Raw genomic sequence first — 10,000 nt, forward strand, 5'->3', positions numbered from 1 at the left:
GGAAGTGCAAACTTTTAATTGACCATATGTATTTAGTTAATTTGACCTACACCATTTGTTTTCATTTTGCTATTTAAGGTTTCTAAAATGCCTGTTATATGCAAGTCGTTTAAGGTTGGGTGAGAAGAGGGGCGCCGGGAGAGATGAGAAGCGACAGTGATTAGATAGCGGATTCATAGATAAAGACGGCAAGTGCTGAGTGTGTAACCAGCAATGCTATGGGCTGGCTTTGTTTTCATATTATAGAACACATTATGCCACATTTAACCATCACACATGCTTTGTAAAATATACTCAACACAGAAATCTCGAACAACTAGGCCCGGTCCCACGGTTGAGATTTCCCTGTTGCACTGCATAACAGATTATTTACAAGAAGAAAAAAAAATAATCTCCCAAAACGACAGTTATACATTTGACTCTACCAGATATGTCAAATTGAAAACTTCAAATTAAGTAATTTTTATGTCAATTTTTAGTAATTTGACAAGGAAATTCGTAGTATCTGAAATTGTGTATGAACAACCACAATATTATTATCATTATTATAGTAGAAGTTGTAGTAGTTCTCATCGTTATTATTATTATTATTATACCAGTAGTATAATAGTAGTAGTAGTTGTTGTTGTTGTTCTTCTTCTTCTTCTCATTATTATCATTATTAATATTATCATCAAGTATTACTAAGAATTGAAAATTAGTAATTTTCCATAAAATTTAGTATTCGGCCATGAAATTTGTCTAAAATTCATAAAATTACGAAAAATTCGTAAGATTCAGCATGTATTCTCTACTGACCAAGATCAGGACAGAATGAAGTAATCTCATTTCAAGACTAAGACAGAAAGCAAGCTTGAAAAAGATAAATAGTGATAGAGGACAGAGCCATCCACTATGAGAAATAAAAAACTTCATCCAGGACTTCCACTATGAACCAAGGATATTTCTGGTATTGCAAGGTGGCAGGGTCATTTGTGAAACTAGAAACAATGAACCGAAGAACATTTTCTCTCTCTTCATGATAGGTGCTAGAATTTTAGAGTTACTTAAACCACGAAAAAAAAAATGAAATGCAACACAAACCAGAGGCACCCATTTCCCATTTATTAAAAAGGAGAGAGAGAGAGAGAGAGAGAGAGAGAGAGCGAAGTATCAAAAGCATTCAAACATGCTTTCTCTCTTTTTTGAATTGTTCACCATGCTTTGCTTTCATTTGTACCTTATCCTCAGGAGGTAGTTCCTCTCTGTATTTTCTCCTGGATCTGGTAAGCTTCAGCTTTTACAGTGTCAGACATGAGCTTAGTCCAATATTAACCATTTGCCTCCTTGGTAAGTGACTGGACGGAAGACTGCAATCAACCTCACCACAATTCAATTTCATACGGACTGTCCATCTGGGGAGGTCTGAAAAAGTTAAAACAATTATTCTCCCCTCTAATCATAATCAAAATTGTATAAAACGTAACACACACACACACACACACACACACACACACAGAGAGAGAGAGAGAGAGAGAGAGAGAAAGAGAAAGAGAGAGAATGCCTAGACGATATCTTCATGTCTTAGTCTTAGTCTTATGATGTTGTGGCAGAAGGGCATAATTTAAAAAATCTTAAATTAATCGTAAAATTAAAAAAAAAAAGAAAGAGAAGTAATAATAATATAAACATGCTCCAATTACTGTCGTATACATTAACGTTGCTAAATAATCATCCAATGATTTCTGGTTGATTTGTCAGCTGACTAAGAAATTATAGATCTAGATAATTCTGTGTACCACTGGAACAAACTGAGTGACACTTTACGATGAATAATCATGTTTTAAAACTATGCCAAGTTGTTAATTAATTCTCATAAAAGAAGAAGAAGAAGAAGAAGAAGAAGAAGAAGAAGAGAGAGGTCTCGAAGAATATATATTTAGAAGAAAAATAATTATTTCGCATTATTTCTTTTCCGTCCCACATCCGGACTGAACCAATAAAATATAGAGAAAAAGATAAGAGAACTGGAGAAAGGCATGTGTGTCGGTAGCAAAATAGAGAGAAACCTTCCGGTCTGATTCGACACACTTCTGTGCGTGCGTTATTTACTGACTAGGTGTGTGTTCGACGACTCGCGTTAACTTCCTTCGCGACAAAGATAATCTGTGCTTCGTGACACTCTCTCGCAGTAGCCAGGCAGTGAATACATCCACGTCTAGTGGAGTGTGTAGGTGACATGATAATATTATAGCTAACCGATAGACGTTTTGTTTTGTCTTTGATGCGACAAATAAAGTTGTTGTTTTTTTTAAGTCGACATTTGAAACGGAATAAAAATATTAGCACTCATAGAGCAAAATAAAACTTTCGGAAATCCGACAATAGACGGAAGATTTACAGGCCTGAACATAATATGAAGCTAATGTTACATGATTGAAGACATAAGAAACATAATTTGCCATAACTTTTATCCATATTTCACTGAAACAATTGCAAATAATACTCCTCTATGATTTAACATATTTGAGCCAAAATGTAAATGAGTCCACTCCGCTTAATCTCACGCTCCGCTTATACACCACATATACCCGTAAAAAATTTTCACTGTCTCTCTCTATATATAATTGCTATTTACGCTGATTCTTTCGTTTATTTGGATTAATTATTATAGAAGAAGAGGAGGAGGTGGTGCGGTCGTGTGAGAGCATTTGAAGAAGAATATATATTTCGAAGAAAAATAATTATTTCGCATTATTATTTTTCCATTTCACATCCAGACTGAACCAATAAATCACAGGGAAAAAGAAATAAGACACGGAGAAATGCATGTGTGTCAGTAGCAAAATAGAGAGAAACCTTCCGCAGGCCTGCCAATGGGTGGTGAAAAAATTGTCTGAACTTTTCGAGGATACGAAAATAGACCAACTAAACCAAAAAAGTGGATTAACAACACAACCCAGATATGACACAAATGCCATTCCTGGTGCCTCAATTTTCCTCACATAGCAAGAGAAGAAATCGCCGTTGGTGTCTTGTTCTTCAAGCCACGACCATTTAAATTTATTCTTAACACATTTTTCTAAGGTAAGTAAGTCCGATCTGCGATCTAAAAATACTTCAGGCATAATGAATAGGAAGAATAATTTAATAAATAACTGAAAAACTATGGTCGTGCGAGAATAGAGGAAAAGAAGATCGGTCGTATGCCAAACGAGTGAAAACTTCCGATATAAGTATTCATTCGAAGAAAAATATCTATTTCGCATTCATATTTTCTGGTTCACTTTCAACCGGATAGAGATAATGAACTGAACTGAAAAAAAGAAGAATGGAACGAGGTGTGTGTGTCAGTTGCAAAATAGAAAGAAACGGCCTGGTCCCCAACACACTATGTGCGTTAGTTGATTACTGACTACGAATTGTGATCACGATTCGCGAACGCGAGCGACAGACACTAGCTAGTTACATGCAGGTAGACACACAAGTCTGTGGGCAGACAATAGACAGTGAACAAGTACACGTCCGGGTAGTGTGGAGGTGGTGATAATTATTGACAAGATGGAGTGCTGTCTGGTTTGTTTTGTCTTTGACGAGATAAGTATAGACCTGTAAATGAGCTCTATAAAAATTGACTGAAACTCTTCGTATCGTTTCAGAAAAATCCAAAGAATCGAGATGAATAGTAAACAGCAAGCTCATTTGAGCAAAACAATGGCAGAAAACTAATTTACGTGGGAATTAATTAGGCCACTTACAACTGTTTCTCATAATCAAGTACCCACATCAGTGAAGAAACGGTCAACCAGTTTGTTTACAACGTGAGGCAATCGAGATGAGCTTGTAGCAATAATAAAACTTTCGATTTGAAGGTGTCTTCATAACGCACTTCCGGCTTTTGCATTAAACTTTTAGGCTCTACCAAGTATATGTGGTCAATTTTGACTTAGACGAAACAGTGAAATTTAACTCTTTGTATCGTATCAGAAAAATCCAAAGAATCGAGATGAATAGTAAACAGCAAGCTCATTTGAGCAAAACAATGGCAGAAAACTAATTTACGTGGGAATTAATTAGGCCACTTACAATTGTTTCTCATAATCAAGTACCCAAATCAGTGAAGAAACTGTCAACCAGTTTGTGTACAACGTGAGGCAATCGACATGAGCTTGTAGCAATCATAAAACTTTCGATTTGAAGGTGTCTTCATAAGGCACTTCCGGCTTTCGCATTAAACTATCTCATACTTTTAGGCTCTACGAAGTAAATGTGGTCAACTTTGGCTTAGACGAAACAGTGAAATTTATCGCTTGGCGGCTCAGTTAAAATTGGCTACCATTGGGAACATGACAGGGTTTTAAAGTGAAAAGATAATTTCACAAAGGCTGTGTGAAAATACACTGGGGTGTGTTCAGACACGGCAATTCTAAGAAGCCTTGGCAATATATCCATTGTAAATATAAACGCCCTTGAGCAATGCGTAGCACTGTGGAACATTCCTAACTACTTCACGTCATTCTACTACGATTCATGAATTCCTTCTTTCTTTCCTTTTAAAAAATATATGAATTTGACGAATTGACTGATTTCAGTTAATTGACTGAGAATTTACAGGTCTAAATGTTTTTAATACTCTCGTCGAGACACAAAATAAAACATTTTTCTTATATTTTCAGCTGGTTCTGTCTTTTGATGTTGCGAATATATATATATATATTTTTAAATGTCAGAATTTATAGAGCAAAATCGTACTGTCGGAATTCCGACATTTGTTGGAAGATTTACAGGCCTGCTTCCGGTCTGAGAAGCTCCGACACACTTCTGTGCGTGCATTATTTACTGACTAGGTCTGTGTTTGACGACTCGCGCGAACTTCGCAACCGTCTCTCGCTGGTTGTGGTACAGTAGCCAGGCAGTGAATACATCCACGTCTAGAGGAGCGTGTAGGTGACATGATAATATTATAGCTAACTGATAGACAGCCTAGTTTTTTTTTTGTTTTTGATGCGACAAAGAACAATTTTTTTCTCCTAAAGTCAGCATTTGAAAGGGAATAAAATCAGATTTTTTCGAGGAACGAAATAAAAGTCATTTATTTTCTTTTTTTTATTGGTTCTGTTCTTTGACGTTACGAATTATATTTTTACTATTAATTGTATTTTAAAATATTAGCACTTATAGAGCAAAATCGTACTGTTGGAAATCCGACAAAAGTCGGAAGATTTACAGGCCTGACTTAAGTCTAAAAGAGAATAATACTTTTATCTCTCATAACTGCCGTAACATAAGAATCATTTCATTTACCAAATCTGTGGGATCTGAAAACTTCACTCAGGTTACAATAAAAATTGCTTCCAAATGCAGTCTGTCATCCATGTTGAAGACACATCACCGGTTTACCAGGACTTTGTCGCAGTTGCGGACTGTGAGAATTAACAGACCATATATAGATTGACCACTGTGCCAATTGACGCCACCTTTAAGAAAAAATAAAAAAGCAGTAAATGTCATAACAATAGTAAATAATTCATTAAAAAAATATTAAAACTTAAACTCGCTCTGTGTGTAATTTTAAAAAATCAAACAACAAGATTTAACCCATTAAAGGCGAGATTCATTCTTACTAACACCAGGTCTTAGTCTTAACTCACCAAATCCTAGCCCTCTACTCTCCCAAGAGATTTTTCATACTTTTTAAAATCGCTGTGATTATCCCCAGACACCTGGGGATAATGCAAATTCGTTATCCCTCCCCTGACTGAGGATGACGAAAATTCATTATCCCGAGACACATATTTGAAACTCCGCTCTTTTAAACAATTATCCACATTCCAGAATATGGAATGTTTCCAAATGCACATAGAAATAAGGAAAGTTAATAAAATATCTATAAAAACAAAATTAACCAACAATAAATCAGTTGTTACTACATATACACAATATGCGTCTACTTCGAATTGGGTGTCATGGCCGAATGGTTTAGTCGTCTGTCCTGGAAGTTTTACCAGAATCGGCGTTGTGGGTTCAAATCCTGGTTCCGCCACTTTTTAAAAAATTCCGTCTTCTTTTTACAGAACGTTGAAAGGGATAAATGTCCCATCCATCCTCACCCCACTTTTTTTTTTTAAAAACTCTCTCTTGGTTCCTTTCTAGTTTCTAGCAAATTGTCATTCGTCCCCACTCCGATCTGAAAAAGTGTCTAAAAAGAATAATTAATTAAAAAGCAAACAAACAGAAATATTCAGAGAGCGACCAAATGGTCCGACAGAGGAGAAAAAAAACAAACAATTTTTTTAAAAAATAAAAACAATTTTAAGAAATTCATGCTCAGAAACGGAACAAAAGGCAAAACAAAAGGGAGAAAAGAATAGACACGCACAAAAAAAAAAACAAAAAAAAAAAGGGGTGGGGGACATTTATCCCTTGCAACGTCCGGTAAAAAGGTGTCTGGGGATAACGAATTTTCAATGGGAATAATGACAGCCTTTAATGAATACTGGGGATGTAGGAGCTTTCCGAAAATAATTTTCCTATTGTCTTAAACGTCTGTTGTACATTAATATTTGTTTAAGATTTATCTAGGCATGAATAAAATTCTGGATGTGAATCGGTTTTCTTTTTTTACTTTTTATTTTTATGTCTATCGTAACCCTATTTTTGCGATGACAAAAAACAAACAAACCGAACTGATCAAAGCAGCTCTCACTGGCTGAAAATGTTATTGCGATACCAAGCATTGTGCCAAGAATGGTGCTATAAGTTTCTGTGGTAACCAGTCACTTCATAAAACTAAAACAAATTAGCACTGGCACCAGTGTCAGTGACCAGTACCTTATCACTATCACCATCCATCATAATTTGGAATCTGGAATAGGAATGAACCGTTTTAGTATCATGAATCATATCAGTGTTCTATGCAAAACGAACTATTTTCTACTTAAAATATAAAGACTATCTAAATCTAATACTATGTGTTGAAATATGACACTATCCAACATCACACCAATCCAAACATCTCCAACTCCAAACCCCACTCGTCGTAACCAAATGAAAATGAATGTCACACATTCCCACCGTTCAGTCCGCCACAGTGAAAGCAAGTGACATTTTTCAAAGACCCATCAACCCTTGGATGACTTAAACAAAGAGCAACAACAACAATATAAATAATATATCATATTAACCTCAGCGGCAGTACAAGAAAAATTATGCCAGGGTTGTGAGATTATTTTTATAGAACATGCCACACTAGTTATGGGAAAAAAGATAAAATATAGATATCGCTTTATTTCTGCAAAAATGCATATAATAAAAGAAAAAAAATCCTCATTGTTTGTCACGCGGTCGTAATAATTTGACCTTGGCTCACCATATAATAATACTGTATAATTATCTGTCATTTAGGTAAAATTAAGTGATTTAGCAAAACACTCCCAAAATACCAAATATCAAACCCAGTTAAAACTATTATTTTTTATTGCCAAACTGGTAATTCTGCATTGACGCATGCGCACCTTAACCCGCCAAAAAAAGTTGTCTCACTTGTGCCTAGCTGAGGTGCCTCCCTCAGCTGGCTTTTTGCCCCACTATAGCTCGCCTATGTTGGAAAAAGCTCACATTCTCTCTCCGTACTCAGGTGTAAAACGTGGCGCTCAGAAATTTTCCCCATGATTGTAATGACTTTCATAAATTAACTATTGTGTCAACAATGTTTATTTGACAGACAAAAGTAATAATTAATAATAATATATTAATAATAATTAGAAAAAAAATGATAGAATGATAATAATAAGAACAATTATATATAAAAAAATCAATAAATAAGCTTTAAAATATAAAGGAAAATACTTTTTTAAAAATAAAATAGTATTGAAAAAATAAGGTTCCCCGTTGGGCTTTGAACCCAAGAATTTCCAATTAAGAGTCAAGCAGCTCAACCACTATGCTCCTCTCAGCATACGAGGCTTTCGTGTCATTAAGATTCCATCCAACAAGGAGCTCACACGACATTCTGTCTATTATTTGTTTAGACAATTTCTATGCGGATGAAGGGTTTACATTCAAATTGTTCATTGTTCTGATCATTTAATCCCTAGCCTAAGCATTTTAATGAGTTCCTGCCTTCAGACAACCATGCTGATAAATTCACACGACAGAAGTCGATGAGAGTAGATTTTTTAATTCAGAAAAGTGAGTGGAGCAGGCACTTATGTTGGTAACAACAAGAAATGAAGTGAGTAGAAAAGTGCCAAAAGACAATAGAGAATAAAAATTTTTTTCGCGGCGGTGGTGGGGTTTGAACCTGCGACCTTATTGGTACGACAACTCCGCCTGGCAGGTGAGAGCGTGGCTCTACCGTGTGAGCTATCCACGAACACAAAAATATTCGTTTCAAACCCAAAGTCATTTCTAGATCCCTCTCTCACCCACTTCTTGAGATCGCCGATTCGTTCACCACCATCGCGAAGTAATTTTGACCAGCAGTTAAGTTTAATAGCCAATATTCTCATCACAAACATATAACATAGAAACGATTGAGACATTGAGTATGCTCCGGTGTATGGGGTGAATTTTTCGATCTCAAGAAGTGGGTGAGAGAGGGATCTAGAAATGACTTTGGGTTTGAAACGAATATTTTTGTGTTCGTGGATAGCTCACACGGTAGAGCCACGCTCTCACCTGCCAGGCGGAGTTGTCGTACCAATAAGGTCGCAGGTTCAAACCCCACCACCGCCGCGAAAAAAATTTTTATTCTCTATTGTCTTCTGGCACTTTTCTACTCACTTCATATCTTGTTGTTACCAACATAAGTGCCTGCTCCACTCACTGTTCTGAATTAAAAAATTCACCCCATACACCGGAGCATACTCAATGTCTCAATCGTTTCTATGTTATATGTTTGTGATGAGAATATTGGCTATTAAACTTAACTGCTGGTCAAAATTACTTCGCGATGGTGGTGAACGAATCGGCGATCTCAAGAAGTGGGTGAGAGAGGGATCTAGAAATGACTTTGGGTTTGAAACGAATATTTTTGTGTTCGTGGATAGCTCACACGGTAGAGCCACGCTCTCACCTGCCAGGCGGAGTTGTCGTACCAATAAGGTCGCAGGTTCAAACCCCACCACCGCCGCGAAAAAAATTTTTATTCTCTATTGTCTTCTGGCACTTTTCTACGCACTTCATATCTTGTCGTTGAGAGTAGCTAATTCTCAAAATGCGCATGCGCGACTCGGGTGTCGAATAACTCTAATATTAAGGACGTAATATTAATATTACTGGGGATAATCACAGCCTCTTAAAATGGGCTTGACGAACCTGTCTAGTCTAAGACAGCTTTATTTTCATTCAACCCAACCAATTTTAAGGTAATAGTAATACCGCAAACTCGGGGACCCAAATAATTCTGGGGGTTTGGGAGGGGGAAAACTTTTTTTAAAAAAGTCTAGTAGGGGTTTTGGGAGGGGAGAGACTTTTTAAAAAAAAAAAGTTCCCCCCCCCCTCCCAACAAAACAAACCCCCAAAAAATTTTTAAGAAAAAGTTTCCCCCCTCCAAAAACCCCAAAATTATTTGGGTCCCCGAGTTTGCGGTAGTACCGATTTTAAAACATTGCCACTATGAAAGGTGCGATTGCGGTTTCCTTTTTTTTTTTTTTTGCCCCCGACACTTCGACTTCGACTGTGAACTTGAACGTGAAAACAAGATTCGGTTCCGCCGACTCAGCGGCTGCCCTTTTTTAAACACTTTTAATGGGGAATTCAATCCAATAACATCTCAAAGAACTCAGCTTTTTCCATAGATTCGAGCATTTATTCTTCTCTCTTTACTACCTATACACAAATGGAGCTATTCCTTTCGCTATGTGATGTGTGGTTATAGTTTGAAAATAGACACTTGTAAACAAACTAAAAATCCCATTCACATTGGTTACGGCTACGGCGAAAGCAAAAGTATTCCGACTAAAATAATAGTGCCAATCAACTAGATGATGCATTAAACAAGATATAAACAACAACAACA

The 10,000-nt window shown here is 36.4% G+C and overlaps 1 long non-coding RNA gene across 1 annotated transcript; it reads right to left on the reverse strand.

The window, feature by feature from the left end:
* Positions 1 to 960: 960 nt before the first annotated feature.
* On the reverse strand, positions 961 to 7,766 carry LOC144979419 (uncharacterized). Its single transcript, XR_013646696.1, has 3 exons — positions 6,662 to 7,766; positions 5,284 to 5,456; positions 961 to 1,404 (listed from the first exon to the last, which is right to left on the reverse strand). It is a non-coding gene; the product is annotated as an uncharacterized LOC144979419 (long non-coding RNA).
* Positions 7,767 to 10,000: the final 2,234 nt, after the last annotated feature.

This window comes from Berghia stephanieae, chromosome 9, assembly GCF_034508935.2.
Source record: "Berghia stephanieae isolate SIO BIC M18660-M18661 chromosome 9, UCSD_Bste_1.3, whole genome shotgun sequence".
Classification (NCBI taxonomy): domain Eukaryota; kingdom Metazoa; phylum Mollusca; class Gastropoda; order Nudibranchia; family Aeolidiidae; genus Berghia; species Berghia stephanieae.